The 15,839-nt window shown below is 38.2% G+C and overlaps 1 long non-coding RNA gene across 6 annotated transcripts in view; it reads right to left on the reverse strand.

The window, feature by feature from the left end:
- Nucleotides 1–4,450: 4,450 nt before the first annotated feature.
- LOC138745630 (uncharacterized) overlaps nt 4,451–15,839 on the reverse strand; it is a 101,717-nt gene continuing 90,328 nt past the window's right edge. For 3 of the 6 annotated variants that reach the window (XR_011346379.1, XR_011346377.1, XR_011346378.1), the window contains exons 2-3: nt 6,770–6,911; nt 4,455–5,051 (exon numbers count right to left, since the gene is read on the reverse strand). This is a non-coding gene — a long non-coding RNA (uncharacterized lncRNA). Of the gene's footprint in view, nt 5,052–6,769; nt 6,912–7,230; nt 7,319–15,839 lie in introns of those variants that run through there. The other 3 variants (XR_011346376.1, XR_011346375.1, XR_011346374.1) reach the window with 3 other exon arrangements.

The following is a 15,839-nucleotide window of genomic DNA, read 5'->3' on the forward strand; positions in this document are numbered from 1 at the left end:
CAGTATATCCCATAAACCAGGCCTGGTTGACCAGGACATGGTCGCACAATGGTGATTCAGGTTCTTACCTCAAGTATTCAGACATATCCCTTTGTAACAACACAGTGCAGGCGTCTGGGTGTTGATGTCACCAGTAACTCCTCAGAAGTAGTTGTCCTACCCACACCGCCTCTTGATTTTATGAGAATATTAGCACCCTATATGAATGCCATACAAGACAAAATATTTTCCTTTCAGTTGTGGGAAGTTTGTATCAAAGCTTGCATAGGATTGTTGGCAACCTTAATGTATCCTCATTGCTGCATGCTAGAAGATTCCCAATCATAACAGGGTTGATTTTGGTTTTGGAACACTGCACATTTTTAAACCCTACTTTGAATGGTTATTTCAATTGAGCAATCAACCATAACCAGGATCCCTTGAAATTTACAACAACACTTAAGCAATTACACAGATTTTCTGACCATGGATATTCTCCTGAATTAGAGAAGAACCCATATTCAACCAAATTTCCCGCATTTTAATGCCTTTCTCTTTTAAATGCATTTGAAAAATTTAATGAATGCTGCAAGTCATAAATAACATTTCCTCTGTAATATTCAACAAACAGTACTGTAGACAGCAATAAAGGTGAGCAAGCAACTGCGTAAAGTCAGCTTCACAATACAGGACCAGATCATTCTGCCATGGTACATATTTACATTTCTCTCACCAGTATTTCAGGCTGATGCTTAAGTTATAGGCAAAACAACAAACTTGTTTTGCACATTTCATTCAAGGACCTAGCAAGAGAGTGTGGTACTGAAACATAATGTCATTCAGCTACACCTGACTCACATGAACACACAGAGATGTGAATCCCCATTGGCTCAGTCAAAGAGGATAACAAGTCTTCATGCAGTTCACTTATTCTTTACTGAGCCCTGTTTAGCTCCAAGCCTGTGACCTTCTTGCATTTCACTTCCTCATTCTCTTCTCTTACTTCTCCTGCAGGATGGAACCCAGACCAATCTGGATGGTTTCCCAAGAGGAGAATGTTGTTTCCCTTGGTATCATGCAAATTATGGAATTATACTATTATAGAATTTTGCAAGCTGACCTGTATCAGTTCAACCAAAATAAAAGTTGGTTTCTTTATGTTGTTGACATTTTAATGCTAATGGGTAGAATTCTAGGTATTTAAGAGAATGAGGGGATCTCATTGAAACATTTTGAATGTTGAAAGTTGTAGGCAGAGTAGATGTAATTGTTTCTCATTGTGAGAGAGTCTAAGATAAGAGGGAACAACTTCAGAATTGAAGGGTGTCCGCTTAGAACAGAGATGCACAGGAATTTCTTTGGCCAGAGGGTGGTAATCCTTTTTGCCACAGGAAGTTGTGGAGATCAGGACACTGGGTATTCAACACAGAGATTCGTAGGTTCTTGGTTAGCCAGAGCATCAAAGGATATGGGGAGAAGGCCTGACAGCAGGGCTGAGTGGGGAAATGGATCAGCTCATGATTGAATGGCAGGGTAGACTCGATGTGTTGAATAGCTATTTCTGGTCCTATTTGTGATGGCCAGATGATTATGGCAATCTAGTTTATTGCAGATGAAGGACCTCTATAATCCTTCATCTAATATTACAATAAAACTCAATTCATAAATATCTACCATAAGTAAATCACAGTTTCTCCATTAAGCAGTCAAAATCTTCTGGTGGTAAAAGTACTTCTGGTCCATCTCCTTAAAATGAGTAAACTTCCCCAGCAGACTTATCATAATTATGAATTTTGTTTCGCACATTTGGAAACTCCGTGCAACAAAATGGTGTCCACATAACACACTGTGAAAAATATTTTTCCTTCAGACCTTCTTCTTTGGCTTGGCTTCGCGGACGAAGATTTATGGAGGGGGTAAAAGTCCACGTCAGCTGCAGGCTCGTTTGTGGCTGACAAGTCCGATGCGGGACAGACCTTAATCTCATGCTATTAAACAGAACACACTATTGTAGACAGGACAATACTTTATTAGTTATTTCATTAAGTAATCATGCCATGTCCAGCTACCCCTCAAAAAAATCTGCCTGAAGCATTCAAACCAAAATTAAATAATTTCATAGATTTTAAAAGTTGAGAAGGAATTTTTTTTAAAAACTTCTGGAGCTGTTGTAATGGCTCTGTTGCTTCTAGTGCGGACCCAGGATAGTGGGGAACAGAGATAGTGCGGCTCTGCAGGTTCCTACTGCCCGGTGCCGATGCTGATGGCTCCGTACAGGCTTTAAATGCCCTGTTAAAGGAGCTGATGGTGTTTCTTTTTTAAATCCTGAAACCACAGAGATCTGTGCCCAAGATGGCTGCGCCTAGGCTGGGCAGTGTACTACACAGGGTAGCAGACTATTGGGGTGCAGCCGTCTGGCACAGGGCACCAGAAATAGGAAGAACAAACCCCCTGCACCATTGAGAAGGACCCTACGAGATGGTGACCGCAGCAGCGGACCAATGAGGGGCTTAGTGCCTGAAGGACCCACACTGGCTGTGAGTAGTTGGCGACTTGCAGTTGAAGGACTTACACAAGCTGTGAGCTGCTGGTGTCTTGTGGTCAAAGGACCCACACAGCCTGTGGGCTGCTGGAGACTGGCTTGTGAGAACTAGGTGTGGGAAATGGGATTCAAGAGGATGCTGAAAGCAAGAAGGGTTCCCAAAGGGCCTTGGGCTCTGAAGGTTTCCTGATCGTATCAGAGGTTTGGATCTGGAGCTCAGGTTGCCAATGGATCAAGCAGGAGTCTGTGTTGGTGCGGAGGCTGCAGGAATGCTTGATATGAATCTATGGACCCTCAGTGACTCTGAAAAGACACTTTTGCTTCTCTTTCCCCTATTTGTTATGGGCACTGGGCAATGCTCATGGCAACTCTTAGTTTGCTTTATGGCAGACATAAGTTGAAATTTATCATGTATTTTGGATTTTTAATGTATTATTATGTGACAATAAAAGGAACCTTTGAACCTTTGAGATATTACTCTCTTGATGAGTCTCGGAAACTCCATTATCCATCCAGGATCATAATCTCGATCTTTTACCAGAACCTTTTGAAATGTATCTTCTTTAAATATTTATCTATTCCTCATTTAAACATTGACATTACAAGGTTAATTTCTTGGCATTAATCTCCAAGTTTAAATTCATTGCTCAACATTGGAATATCAGTTAATTTAAATTGTATCATTTAATGGTTACACATTTTTCAAACCCATTCTGAATTAATATGGAAAATTAATGATTTAATGGAAGATTGATCATTTTATTTTGTCTAATAGAAGAGTTTATTCCTTGGAATTCAATGCTTTCAAGATACATTTTAAATATAAATTTATTTCGACATACAGCATGGTAACAGGCCCTTCAGCCCATGAGCTCGTGCCACCCAATTTCACAAATTGACCTACAACCCCTGTACATTTTGAAGGGTGGGATAAAAATGGAGCACCCGGAGAAAATCCACGCAGACACAGGGTGAATGTACAAACTTCTTTCAGACAGCGCTGGGTTGCTGGCACTGTAACAGCGTTGCACAGACCACTACAAATAATGTACTGCACTATGCTATCTGTGACGCTAATGTTAGGCTCTCATATTCTGTATCGGAAAAAACGAGCAAGTGAAAAGGCACCTCCAGCTGCTCCATCTTTCAAAGATATCATGGGTCAATCAAATCTTTGGCTTCAATTTTTCTTTCCTTACCATAATTGCTCTAATCCTGGATTCCACAGCAACTGAAACAAAACAATTGTCTGCTTTCTGTCTTAGACATGCCATTCCCATAACTATCTGATGTAGGGAAGGTTAATGATTCCTTAGTATTTTAAAGAAACTCCACTTCATCTCAGTCATGGAGATCTTTAAGATTTTAGCCTATTCCCATCAGATATTAATTTTCCCCACCAAGCATCCTCCTCCATCAAGCCTCCTCAAAAGCTTCAATGAGAGATCTGCTCTCATTATTCTAAGCTCCAGTAAACCTAGATCCAACGTGTTCAATCTTTCCTTGTAGCTTTCATTTAGGTTAGTACAATGGTGTGGCTATTGTAAGGTAAAACATCATGAGATGGGAATGTGTAAGGAGTTACCCTGTACAGGGCTGTAACAAGATGTGAATGCATCCTTGTACTTACAAGATAAGAGAGACATTGATGGATTGAGAGGCAGGAAGCTAGCAGGGAAAGGATAGCAACAGTTTTAGTCATTGGACAAGTAATGATATGATGATGTTCTAAGCATGTATCCAAGGGTATAAAAAATCACCATTTTGCTGATAACGGCAGAATGCATTCTCCGACTAACATGTTTAGTTGCAAGTGTTACAATCCGGTAATAAAGAACAAAGAACCCTGATTTCGACTCAGTCTGGTGTTTGTCTCACTCATTCATGAACAAAGCAGACCTAACACTATTAGATCTGATCCTTCATAGGTACAGTCACCCATGTTCAATCATAACGTCTGGAGCAGTCTATGTGGAGTATGCGCATTGACCCAGTGACTGCGTAGGTTTCCTCTAGCTTGGCAGGTTAATTGGCCACTGTTAATTGGCCCTAATAGGCAGGTGAGTGGTAGAATCCTAATAAGTGTCTGATAGTAATTTGCACTTTATACCCCTCTTCATATGTCTATTTTCTGCATTGCTTCTCTTTTGCTTACATGAAACATTTTCTCATAGTTGTGACCGTTGAGAATTTTGAATATGTTCTTCGAAAGATCGCATTTATTTACTTCTGATACTTTTGTCAAACAGTGATGAATTTCACTGTTGAGAAAAGGCAAAGATGAAGATCGCATGCCAGAGTTTCGCAGGAATGTGGCATTAATTTATTAAATGGATTTGACAGGATTTTGATTATTGTCGAAATTGCTGTGAAAATGAAGTGTGGTTATTCAATGAACTTGTTGGGATGCTGAACCAAAATACTTTTTAATCTGCTCCTGGTTCACATGTATACAAATCCACAGCTCTTTAAAGTAAATATACGTGCCACTATTAATAATTTTCGGGTATGAATCTGATAATTGGGGAACCTGAAAAAAATTGGAAAGAGAAAAGTATTACATAGCTACTGATAATTATTATGCTACATAATACCAGAATAAATCAAACTAAACTGGATTTAATTGTACTGTTAGAAAGATTTTTAAGTTTATAGGTAAAGACATTTGCTTTGGACTAAAATATCACTCAATAAATACATTTCAAGCAGGCACTGCCTACGTCTCTTCTTATTTGGTTTCAAAATTTTCTGCATTGTCCTTTCCTCAGTTGAAAACTACTTTAACTCAAGTAAACACACTGCATTTCAGTAACAGACCACCATTCCAGTGCCATAAATAACATCTTTTATGTTTAGATTTTGTTTGAATACTTTGTTTTTCCAAACATCTCGTCATCGGGAGTGCTGGTTTCCATATACTGTAAATTTCAGCCACAACTAATTTGAACATTGAAGCTTTTGCCTTTCAGGTGTCGTTGAACAATAATGAGCAATTTCATAACTTCATAAAGATGTGTTCCCTTGTCACCATGGATCTAATGACAAATGTGTACTGAGTAAACAACTAGGGCTGGATTTCTCCCAAGGGAGGGAGCAACAGGTTTATGCTTATTCTAGCAAGGATACAGTTTATCTAATTTGCCCATTTTTCCCTCTTGAGAAATGTTTCAGTACACAACTAAATGTTCAGTTTTCTTTTAGTGGTTGTGGCAGCCTATTTTATCTTGTTAACAAAGAAAAAAATGGAAAGTTGACATGAGCGGCAATCCGATCAAAGTTTATAATCCAGTTATTTTCACAGAGCAGGTTACATTAACTAAATTTCAACCCTTCCTGCCACCAACTTTAGCTGAAAGGGAATAATGAAAATAAATAGAAGACATTTGACGCCCTCCTTCAAACCTTCAACTATGGCACTTATGAGCAACAGATTCTTTTAACGGACTCGACTACTGGTCTTTCAACCAAAGGTTTGGATCATGATCTGTAGATACAAATTCAATTCTCGCGGAGCAGATGGGGAATCTAGTTAGTGAATTCATCTGTTAAAAACAACTGATTGCAATTATACTGCTCATAAATTGATTCAATTGCTGTAAAAGTCAATCTGTTTCATCTCATGGTGTTTGGGGAAGGAAACCTATGGTATTTAAACAGTATTGTTCTTATGCAACTCCGCATCCATAGTAATGTGATTGTTTCTCAACCGCCTCATGAAATGACCTTGCAAACCACGCAGATCAAAATCATTAGGGATGGGTAATAAATGTTGGTTTTTTTCCAGTGACTCCCACACACTAGGAACGAATTAAAATGACATAGATTGAGAAACACATGTAGGATTCAAGAGTTCTGTTTGGAGGAGTTAATTACTCACATCAAATTGGGTCCACGTAAATATAACTTTAATGCACTGACATTTAGATAGCTCAGGGCTTGGCATGAAGTATTATATACGTATTACCAGTAAAACTAATGGCCATTGATTTACAGATGAAGCATTGATAATCTCAGGATTAAATCAGATGGTCAAATATCATATCTGTGCTTGCAGAATTGCATTATTAATGAGGAGTAAAATGACTACTGGCTTTTTAATAGATTTCAAGGCATTTAGGTCATATTTTCCACCTCCGTGAATAATGGTGGCAGTAGGTGAGATCATATTTGCAAATCAAAACCCTTCAGCAGTCGATTAGAAAATGGTGAGAGATCAACCTTCTTGTTGAATGGATTTAAACAACTTGCCTGGCCTCAGGAACATAGATCATTAAAGCTGTCAAGTCAGTATGGCTTAAATCTTCTAATTCATCTGAAGCATTGTCACTGGACATGGTTTCTTGATCCTCCTCAACATTCTTGGCCAGATGCTCATTTCATGTTTTCGGAGCTGCAGAAAGATTAAATTTTGTCCGATTAACACAAAATTTAAAACGTCATCTTTAGCAGCAAGCTGAACAGAACTGAACATCGAATCAGAATCAAAATTTATTGTCATGAACAAGTCACGAAATTTGGTGTTTTGCAACAGCGCCATAGAGCAAACATTCATAATGTGAATTATCTTACAACACTAATATATATATAAAAAATAGTAGTGGACAACAAGCAGGGCAGTCTCTTTAGTTCATTGATTAATCAGGAATCTGATGACAGCGGGGAAGAAGCTGTCCCTGTGCCACTGAGACCTCGTCTTTAGGCTCCTGTACCTTTTCCCCATGGTAGCAGAGTGAAGAGGGCGTGGCCTGGGTAGTGGGGGTCTTTGAGGATAGAGGCTGCTTTTTTAAAACACCACCTCATGTAGACGTCATCAATGGAGTGAAGTCTGGTGCCTGTGATGTCGCAGGCTGAGTTAACAATCCTCTGGAGTTTTGGCACCTCCATACCAGACAGTGATGTAACCAGCCAGAAGTTTCTCTATGGTAAGTCTTCAGTGATATACAGAATCTCCTTAAACACCTCACAAAATATAGCTGCTGGTGAGCCTTCTTCATGATTACATCAACATGGAGGCTCCAAGACAGATCCGTGGAGATGTTATCACCCAAGAATTTGAGGTTCTTGATGGTCTCCACAACTGAGCCTTCGATGAGGACTCGGTCGTGTTCCCCTGACTCCCTCCTGCAGTTAACAATCATCTCCTTGGTTTTGATAATATTGAGCACAAGGTTGTTGATGTGACACCACTCAAAGAGCTGATCTATCTCCCTCATTGTCGCTTGTGATTCTGACGACAACCGTCATGTCATCAGTAAACTTATAGATAGCAGTGGAATTGTGCCTGGCCACCCAGTTGTGGGTGGAGAGCCAGTGATAGTGCATCTGCTCTGGAGCGATTGTGACAATAGGTGAATTGCAATGGGTCCGAATCTTTGCTTAGGTACGTGTTCATTCTGGCCATGACCAACCTCTCAAAGCATTTCAACATAGTAGAAGTTAGCGCATTGGAAGGGTAGAACAACGAGTAGCCAAAGTTATATCCCTTCTCTACCTCCTTCCATCTTTTTTTTTCCTCATTCTCAATTCTAATGATGAGTTCCTAACCTGAAACATTAATCACTTTTATTTGCATAGAAGCTGTTTCACCTTGTAAGATTTTCCAGTAATTTTTTTGTCTTTATTTCACATTTCTAGCTTCTGCAATTTTGTTTTAATTTCAACCGATATTATATTCTTCAGGCAGCACAAGTGGTGAAATTCAAAGCCTTCAAGAGTAGATAGATCTCAATACATTTCCACAATGCATGTCTCTAATGTAATTAATTTACATTGTAATGTAAAGTCAATGTAATTACATTGACAATTAAAAATAAAAAGAAGTGAAAATGCTGGAAATCTAAAATTAACACAGAAACTACAAAACATTTGAAAAGGTTAAAGCTGCACAAGCATTTCTGGTGATCAGAGCTTAAATGTAAGCAATAAAATAATGAATGTTGAGACTTACCAAAACAGAATTAATGATGAATATCATAATCCATTTAGCAGAATTTCTGGTGTCTTCAGCTCTCTCCACAGAGGTTACCTGATTTACTGAGTATTTCTAACATCTATTTATCTTTCAGATTTCCAGCATCCATAGTATTTCAGGCATAGAAATAATAAACTTGTTCAATGATAATAAACAAATCAGAACAGCAGGTAAATGCTTTGGCTTGGGATTACTGCATGCCATGACATTGCTTTATTGGAATGCAGTGTAGATTTTCCTCCACCTGTTTCAAGTTGTCCTCATCTCTCCAACAAAGAGTGGTGGTGATTGTTATATCTCTGTGTTACTTGGGAGGCTTCTTAAATAACGTAGAGATGCGAGATTCAAATAACAAAAGAGAGTTTACTCACTGAGATGCCTTCCACTATCGCGGGAAACTGTTCACACACACTCCCATACATATACGTACGCCCCACAGCGGTGCACTACAGTTACTAAAGTGAAAAGGATGTATGTATTCTTACGCAGTTACAAAATAGTTCACATTATCCTGACTATATGACAGTGGCCATAGGTGTATGTAAATACGCCCACCTGCAGGTTCCACTTTGGGGTGCACAACATCCTACACACCATCTTTCCTACACTGCAACTAAATCCTGGAATCACACTATTCCTTATCCAAAAGCACGCTGGGATTATTATCACCAGGAGACTTTTAGATCACGGCTCACTGTCAATTTCTCAAAGGATCTTTGAGAAAGGTAAGAAATGTTGGCTTTGTCAATGGTGGGCAGATGCTTCAAAATGAAGAGAAGGATCTTGCTAGCTTTGATGCAAAAGCTGATTAACCGGATGTCTGAATAGACTTGACAATCCCACAATTAACTGCACTTCTTAGATGCTTTACAATTCGGTTCCACCTCCCATTTTCTAATTTAATTTACAATAGAGTAGAAGCCGATTCTGGCCATCTCAGCCTGTTCCGCCCAATTACATCCAAATTAATCTTCAACCTTGTTCATTTTGGAGGGTGGGTGGACACCGGAGCACCCGATGTAAACCCACGCAGGCATGGGGAGGACATAGAAGTTCCATACAGACAACGCCAAATTTGAACTTGGGTCACAGGCGCTGTGTTCATTCCAATATATATTAAAAAAAACGAAAGTTGTGGTTAATGAAGAAAGACTGCAGATGCTGGGATGAGTGGAATACACAAATTACTGGAGAAACTCAGCAAGTCTCATAACATTCATAGGAAGGAAAGAGTAACGCATGTTGATTATCCTGTCCTTTGTGTTGCAAAGAAATACTAGTATTAATAAAGTATAACCTCAGGATGTTTCCACATACTTTAAACTATAGTCATTGCACCATACAACTCAGATATAGGCCCCATCGTGTTCATTACTGACCTTTTCCCCATCTGCACATATTGACTATTCAAGAAATTACCTTCATGCTTCTTAAATGGAGTGATTGTGTCTGATTCCATAACTTTCTCTAACAGCACATTCCAGATATCAACCAGATATCAGGCAGAAGATACTGCACTTGAAAACAGAAAACTCTTCATTCAAGAACACTTTCTTCCCTGCTGTCATTAGATTCTTAAATGGATCTGTCACAGGCAAACAATGATGACATTCACTGTAAATATTTATTATTTAATCTTTTGTTTTATTATCTTTTATTCGATGCATATCTACTGTACATTGTACAATGTGCACAGCAATAAATTTATTACCATTTTAATAGTACTTCTCGCTAGATCCAGCAATGTTTTTATACTTTTCACTATACCCAACATAACTGGAGATTGTAACACGACTCGCCAGGCTGTTGTTTATTTCCTTATTTATATCTTTCTTTGTTTCTGCTGTGCAAAATGGCTTGCCCAGATAGGATGCAAAGCAGTTTTTTCTGTTTCTCAGTACACATGACAACAAGCCACTCAATTCGATATTGTTACATTATTTGTTTGCTGAATATGTGGAGCATCTGTTAGTTTTTATTGCAGCATTTCATGTGATAATTAAGTGAAGATTATTGACCTTCCTTTTATTTTACTAATTCCCTAACTGTTGCTACTTCTCTTACGGCACCTTCATTTGACTTTGAAGCAATATGCTTTAGGGTTCTTCATGAAGAGCGATGGCCTTTTCACATAGAATTTAGAAAGTATAATTTCCACATCAATGTGACATGAGGAATGTGAATGCGACATGTAAGATTTTTTGATGATGCTACAACAAATGGAATAGCTTGGGGATGTGATGGCAAGCCAAATCCCATTTGTTTAAGAGAATGGGAATATTTCTTAGCTGCATTATTAAGGTTCGAGCTTCAAGGTTCTTTTTATTGTCATGTAATAATGCATAAAAATGTAATATCCTTGATATACTTCAACTTTTGTCTGCCGAAAGGCAAACAATCGCCATGAGCATTGCCTGGAGCTCCCAACTATGAGAAAGAGAAGCAATAGGGAGTCCCTTCTGAGACTGTCCGTGAATTTGCCTCCAGCCCTCCCGCAGCCTCTGCAGCTGCACAGAATCCAATTCAAACCAGTGGCAAACCAAACTCCAGGTCCAAATTATTGATACGATCAGGAAGTCTTCAGCCCCCGAGGCCTTTTGGGAGCCCTTCTTGGCCTCAGCATCCTTTCAAATTTCTGAAACATCTTCCTTTTCTGAAGACAGGCACAAAGTATTTATTTAAGAAATGACTTCATACCTTCCACTTCCAAACAGTTTAGCTTCATTCTTTACTGGGACATAAATAATGTACTTTTATAAAACATGTTGGGATTTGATCATGATTTTTCTTAAATTTTAAACATTTCTTTCCTTTTAAATTTAGCCCCGATCTTTCTTCACTGTTGCAAGCTGTCCACAGGAGGAATAACATGGTATCAGATATGAAAATTCTCTTTTTCTATTCTGTCCTGAATGCTCCTCAACTCCTTGGTGCAATCTCATCGCATCAACCAAATCCACACCACCTAGCCGTCTGCCAACAAACAGGCACACAAGTTTTTTTTTTAATTTGCTCTTGATCTTCCCTATTTTCTCCTTAATTACTTTGCGCTGCTTTGATGCAGATTAATCCCCTGGTAACGGGTTCCAGTCCACTTTTAACTACATTTCAGCCCAACAAAATCAACCTTTCCACAATTAAAAACTTTTTATTCCCAATCTTCATTTGTCCATTCCAAGACATCGTTCCGTTACATCAAATGGTAATTGCTCTCCCGAAAGGCTTTCCCACATTCCACCTGATTAACTTAATTCCCTAATACTAAAACAAAATCGACCGTTTTCTCTTGCTCAGTGCACTTTAAGAACTCTTTTGCCTCGATCCAAATCCCCAAATGATTATGCGCTTCCCACAAGTTCTCACATTTTTTAGTTCATTTACAGTAAAAGTCTGAAAATCCAGGTGCCAGAAATCCGGATCACCTGAGAATCTGGACTTCTCAAAAACTTTCGCCTGAAATCTGGAACACCCAATAATCCGGACTTCTCAAAAACTCTCGGCTTTTGTGTGATCAGCTCAGGTGTACTGCACAAGTACATGGAAAATCCGGACTGACCCATTTCCTGAGCAGACTGGATTTTAGAACTTTTACTGTGTTTCCCTCCAGCTGCTTGGACATTTACAGCATATTTTAAGCAGCGTGCTTTCCCTTGTTGGTTCCCATTTCAAATCATTGGTACTCACTTGATGGCCCTTCTTCTGAATCTTCATTACTTCATTAAATAAAATTGTGACTCACCTCTCCTCCCAACCTGTTTGAAAGTTTCATACCAGAAACCCTTTCCCGTTTGGCTTTAAACAGCATATCATATTTCAGTGGTTCCCTCAGCTCATTTGTTTATTCCCCAGACATTTAAGATTATACCAAGTTTTACTTTTGCAAATGCCATGAAATTTGGTGGTTCCAGTCAATATCCGGAATGTTAAAATCATCTACTACCTCAACTTGCTCTTTCCTACTCCTGTTACCATCTCTGAAGATTTTCTCCTCAAATTCTTGCTGACTATTGGGTGCTTCATAATATAACCCCATTAATATGGTCATACCTTTCCTATTCCTTAGCTGCACCCACATAACCTTAGTAGAGCTCTCCTGTGTGTATGAAACAACGGAACCATGGAACATTGAGCTGCCAGTCCTGACATTCTATCGTCATCTTTTTTCCTTCACAACTCCACTATCTGCATTGGCACGCTGGTTCCCATCCCCATGCAAATTTAATTTAACCCCCCCCCCTCCCTAACAACTGCTAGCAAACCTTTCTGCAAGGATATTAATCCCCTTGGAGTTCAGATGAAAACCATCCTGCCAGTACAGGACTCACCTTCTCTAGAAGATAACCCAATGAGTATACTATCTTGCTTCATCTTAAACTTTCTTCCAATATAGAATTGGGCGTGAACTTCCCTCTAGACCCAGAATTGTTTCTTCTGGGGAATTTGGCAGTTATAAAAGTTAACTTCTCCAGAAGTAAATCTAAATTTATTTAAATTGCATTATTAATAGCCAGAAAATGTAAAACAGCAACATGGAAATCTAATTCCCTACTTCACACTGATTGTTGGAACATGGATGTGCAAAGTTATATTCCCCTTGAGAAGATTACTTAGAGTCTTAGGAATAGATAGAGTACGTTCGTCAAAACTTGACAACCTTATTTAGATTACTTAAATGCTCAAATTGATTAATTTATTTTGATATTTGTCAATTAGTATACTCCTAATTAGAAATTTGATTATTTTCAAATGACATGACTCTGAGATATTGAACCTTGTTCCTGTGGCTTTTTCTTTTCTATTTTTGTTCTTTTCATCTCCTTCTATTCCCTACTGTCTATCCCATTTTCTTTTGAATCTGGGGAAGGGGTGCTGGGAGAAGAGGAACTCTCCTTTCCTTTATATATTTTTTTCTCAGTCCTTATGAATGTTTTTCTATGATTTTATATTCAGTATTATTGTTATTATATTAATTGAGTCCTATATTTTGTATTTTCTTTAAACTTAAATAAAATATTCAAAAAAAAGTTTTCTTTCCAATTCTGAAGAGTGGCTATATGTTGAGATTTGATCAATGTCCAGTTATGTTCATCATTCTTCTTATAATGAAACAGTCAATATTTGCAGTAAGACTGACTTGGACTTATAATTAACTGATGAAATACGAGTGTAGGCAATGAGCCACTGGCTATTACAGCACCAGATATCCAGGTTTGAATCCAGCACTGTCTGTAAAGAGTTTATACATTCTCCCCAAGACCTTGTGGGTTTCCTCTGGGTGTTCCGTTTTGTCCCATGTTCCAAAGACATATGAGGTTAGTAGGTTAATTGACCCCATGGCTGTAATTGGGCGGTGCGGGCTCACGGGCTAGAAGAACCTGTTACTGTGCAGTATCTTTAAAACTAAAGTGAGGAGGTTGACCATCTCCATTAATATTCAATGACACAATCAACCCATCTATAAGTGGATAATGAAGTTATTGGGGGCTACTGGAACCTTACTAAACCATTCAGATACATAAAATGGCTGCAAGAGTAGGCCATATGCTAATAACTGTGGCACGTGACTCAACTTCTGATTTTTCAAAGCTTTTCCACAAAGCACAAGTCATGAATATAAAATAATAGCTTAAATTTGCCTGGATGAGTACATATCCTTCAATGTTCAAGAAAATTTAATCATCCTGAACATTAAATCCCTCCAATATCATGGCTGTTGTGCTCAACACCTACCAGCCATGTTGTTGCAGATCCTTAAAAGTACTCAAACAGGTGACATTTTTTCACCTGGAAATGTACATGCAGGGAAACGATACCTGTTCTAAGTCACACCCAAGCTGACCTGGAAATTAATTGCTGTTCCTTTTATTGCTGAATGGTTGAATTTCTGAAAACATTTGCTGTAGTCTTATTTAACAATGAGCAAGGAATAGAATGATCAGAAGTCCATTGCAAAATGATGAGCTCTCACAAAACAGAACATGGTCAATCATTTTGGGATAAAGGTTCTGAGTATGTCACAGAGTCCTCCACATAAAGGAATCTGAAATAAGTTGCCCCTCATATACCAGTGATATCATGCATTTTGACATCTGCAGTTTCAGTTCATAACATATCATTATGGAATTTCAGAGGATTTAATTTATTTGTGTGAACATTTCATGAATATATTGAATAATATTGATATTACTTTTAAACAAAATATGCAACGATTGAAACATCGTAAAGTACCCAGTTATGCACTGGTTGACATTCAAAAAATTACAGGTACAGACTGATTACTACAAGTTATGTATATCCCCATATATTAGTTTCAAAAGTTTTTCCAAACCAACATGGGAAAGAGATGTATCTCAACCATAATTAAATAACAATATGCAGTAAAAAGTTTCAATGGTATAAAAATCATGGATTTATTTCAGATTCCTTTCTGTGGGTTACAGATTGATTTCAATAGCTTTGGCACAAGGTAAACTAAAAAAAAGGCTAATATTTCATCTGCAATTGGTAGTGGTGAATATGTGACAGCCTGCGCCTTAACAACTGTCTTCTAAAATTCAGTTACATAGAAATCAGTGGAATGAATTTCAGAAGCAATAACGTTCTGAAACTATTATGGAATGTATTTCACTCTACCAATCGGAGAAGTACTTCTATCCACAAATGAATGTAAAAATCTTACATTTTCGGTGAATCTTCCTTCTTCCTATGAGTGCGATTTCTGTCTTGACTCAATAGACTTAATGCATCTCCTGTACTTCAATATTTCAAAAGTCAAGAAGAACAGTGAGATAGCAAAAAAATCAAGGAGAAATGTCACACTGCTACAAGAAGATTAGGCTCATCACTTCTGTAAAAGGATATTGAGCAACATTTTAATTTTTAATACAGAGGAAGGAGAGGTGAACCAAATAAGAAAACTGGGACAAACACTATGTAATGATGTTGGGTAATTAATTAATCTGAAGAGAAAAAGTGATAGTTGATTCAGTTTTCCTTGAAAACTATTCTCATTCATTCGGTTCCAATGGCAAAGCTTTCTCTGCAAAGTTAATCAATTGCATCTCTTGACAGCTGCATGGTGAAACAATAGTCAGAGCCTAGCTATTTTAAGCACTGAAGCTAATTAAGGTGAACTGCCTTACTAACATTTCCTAAGGTGAGCATCAGATCACCTTAACATGCATTGAAAGGTCGGCAAAATTGTATTTGATATCTTAGCGAGTCAAAATAGCATAGGAGATTATTGAACACTTCATGTAACACAACTTTGGGGGTGGCTGGATCAGACTGTTCATGGAACCAACATTTGAGGGCACCAAGTGTAGCCACATGATGATGTTCTACCTT

This window comes from Narcine bancroftii, chromosome 11 (genome assembly GCF_036971445.1).
Source record: "Narcine bancroftii isolate sNarBan1 chromosome 11, sNarBan1.hap1, whole genome shotgun sequence".
NCBI classification, from domain to species: Eukaryota; Metazoa; Chordata; class Chondrichthyes; order Torpediniformes; family Narcinidae; genus Narcine; species Narcine bancroftii.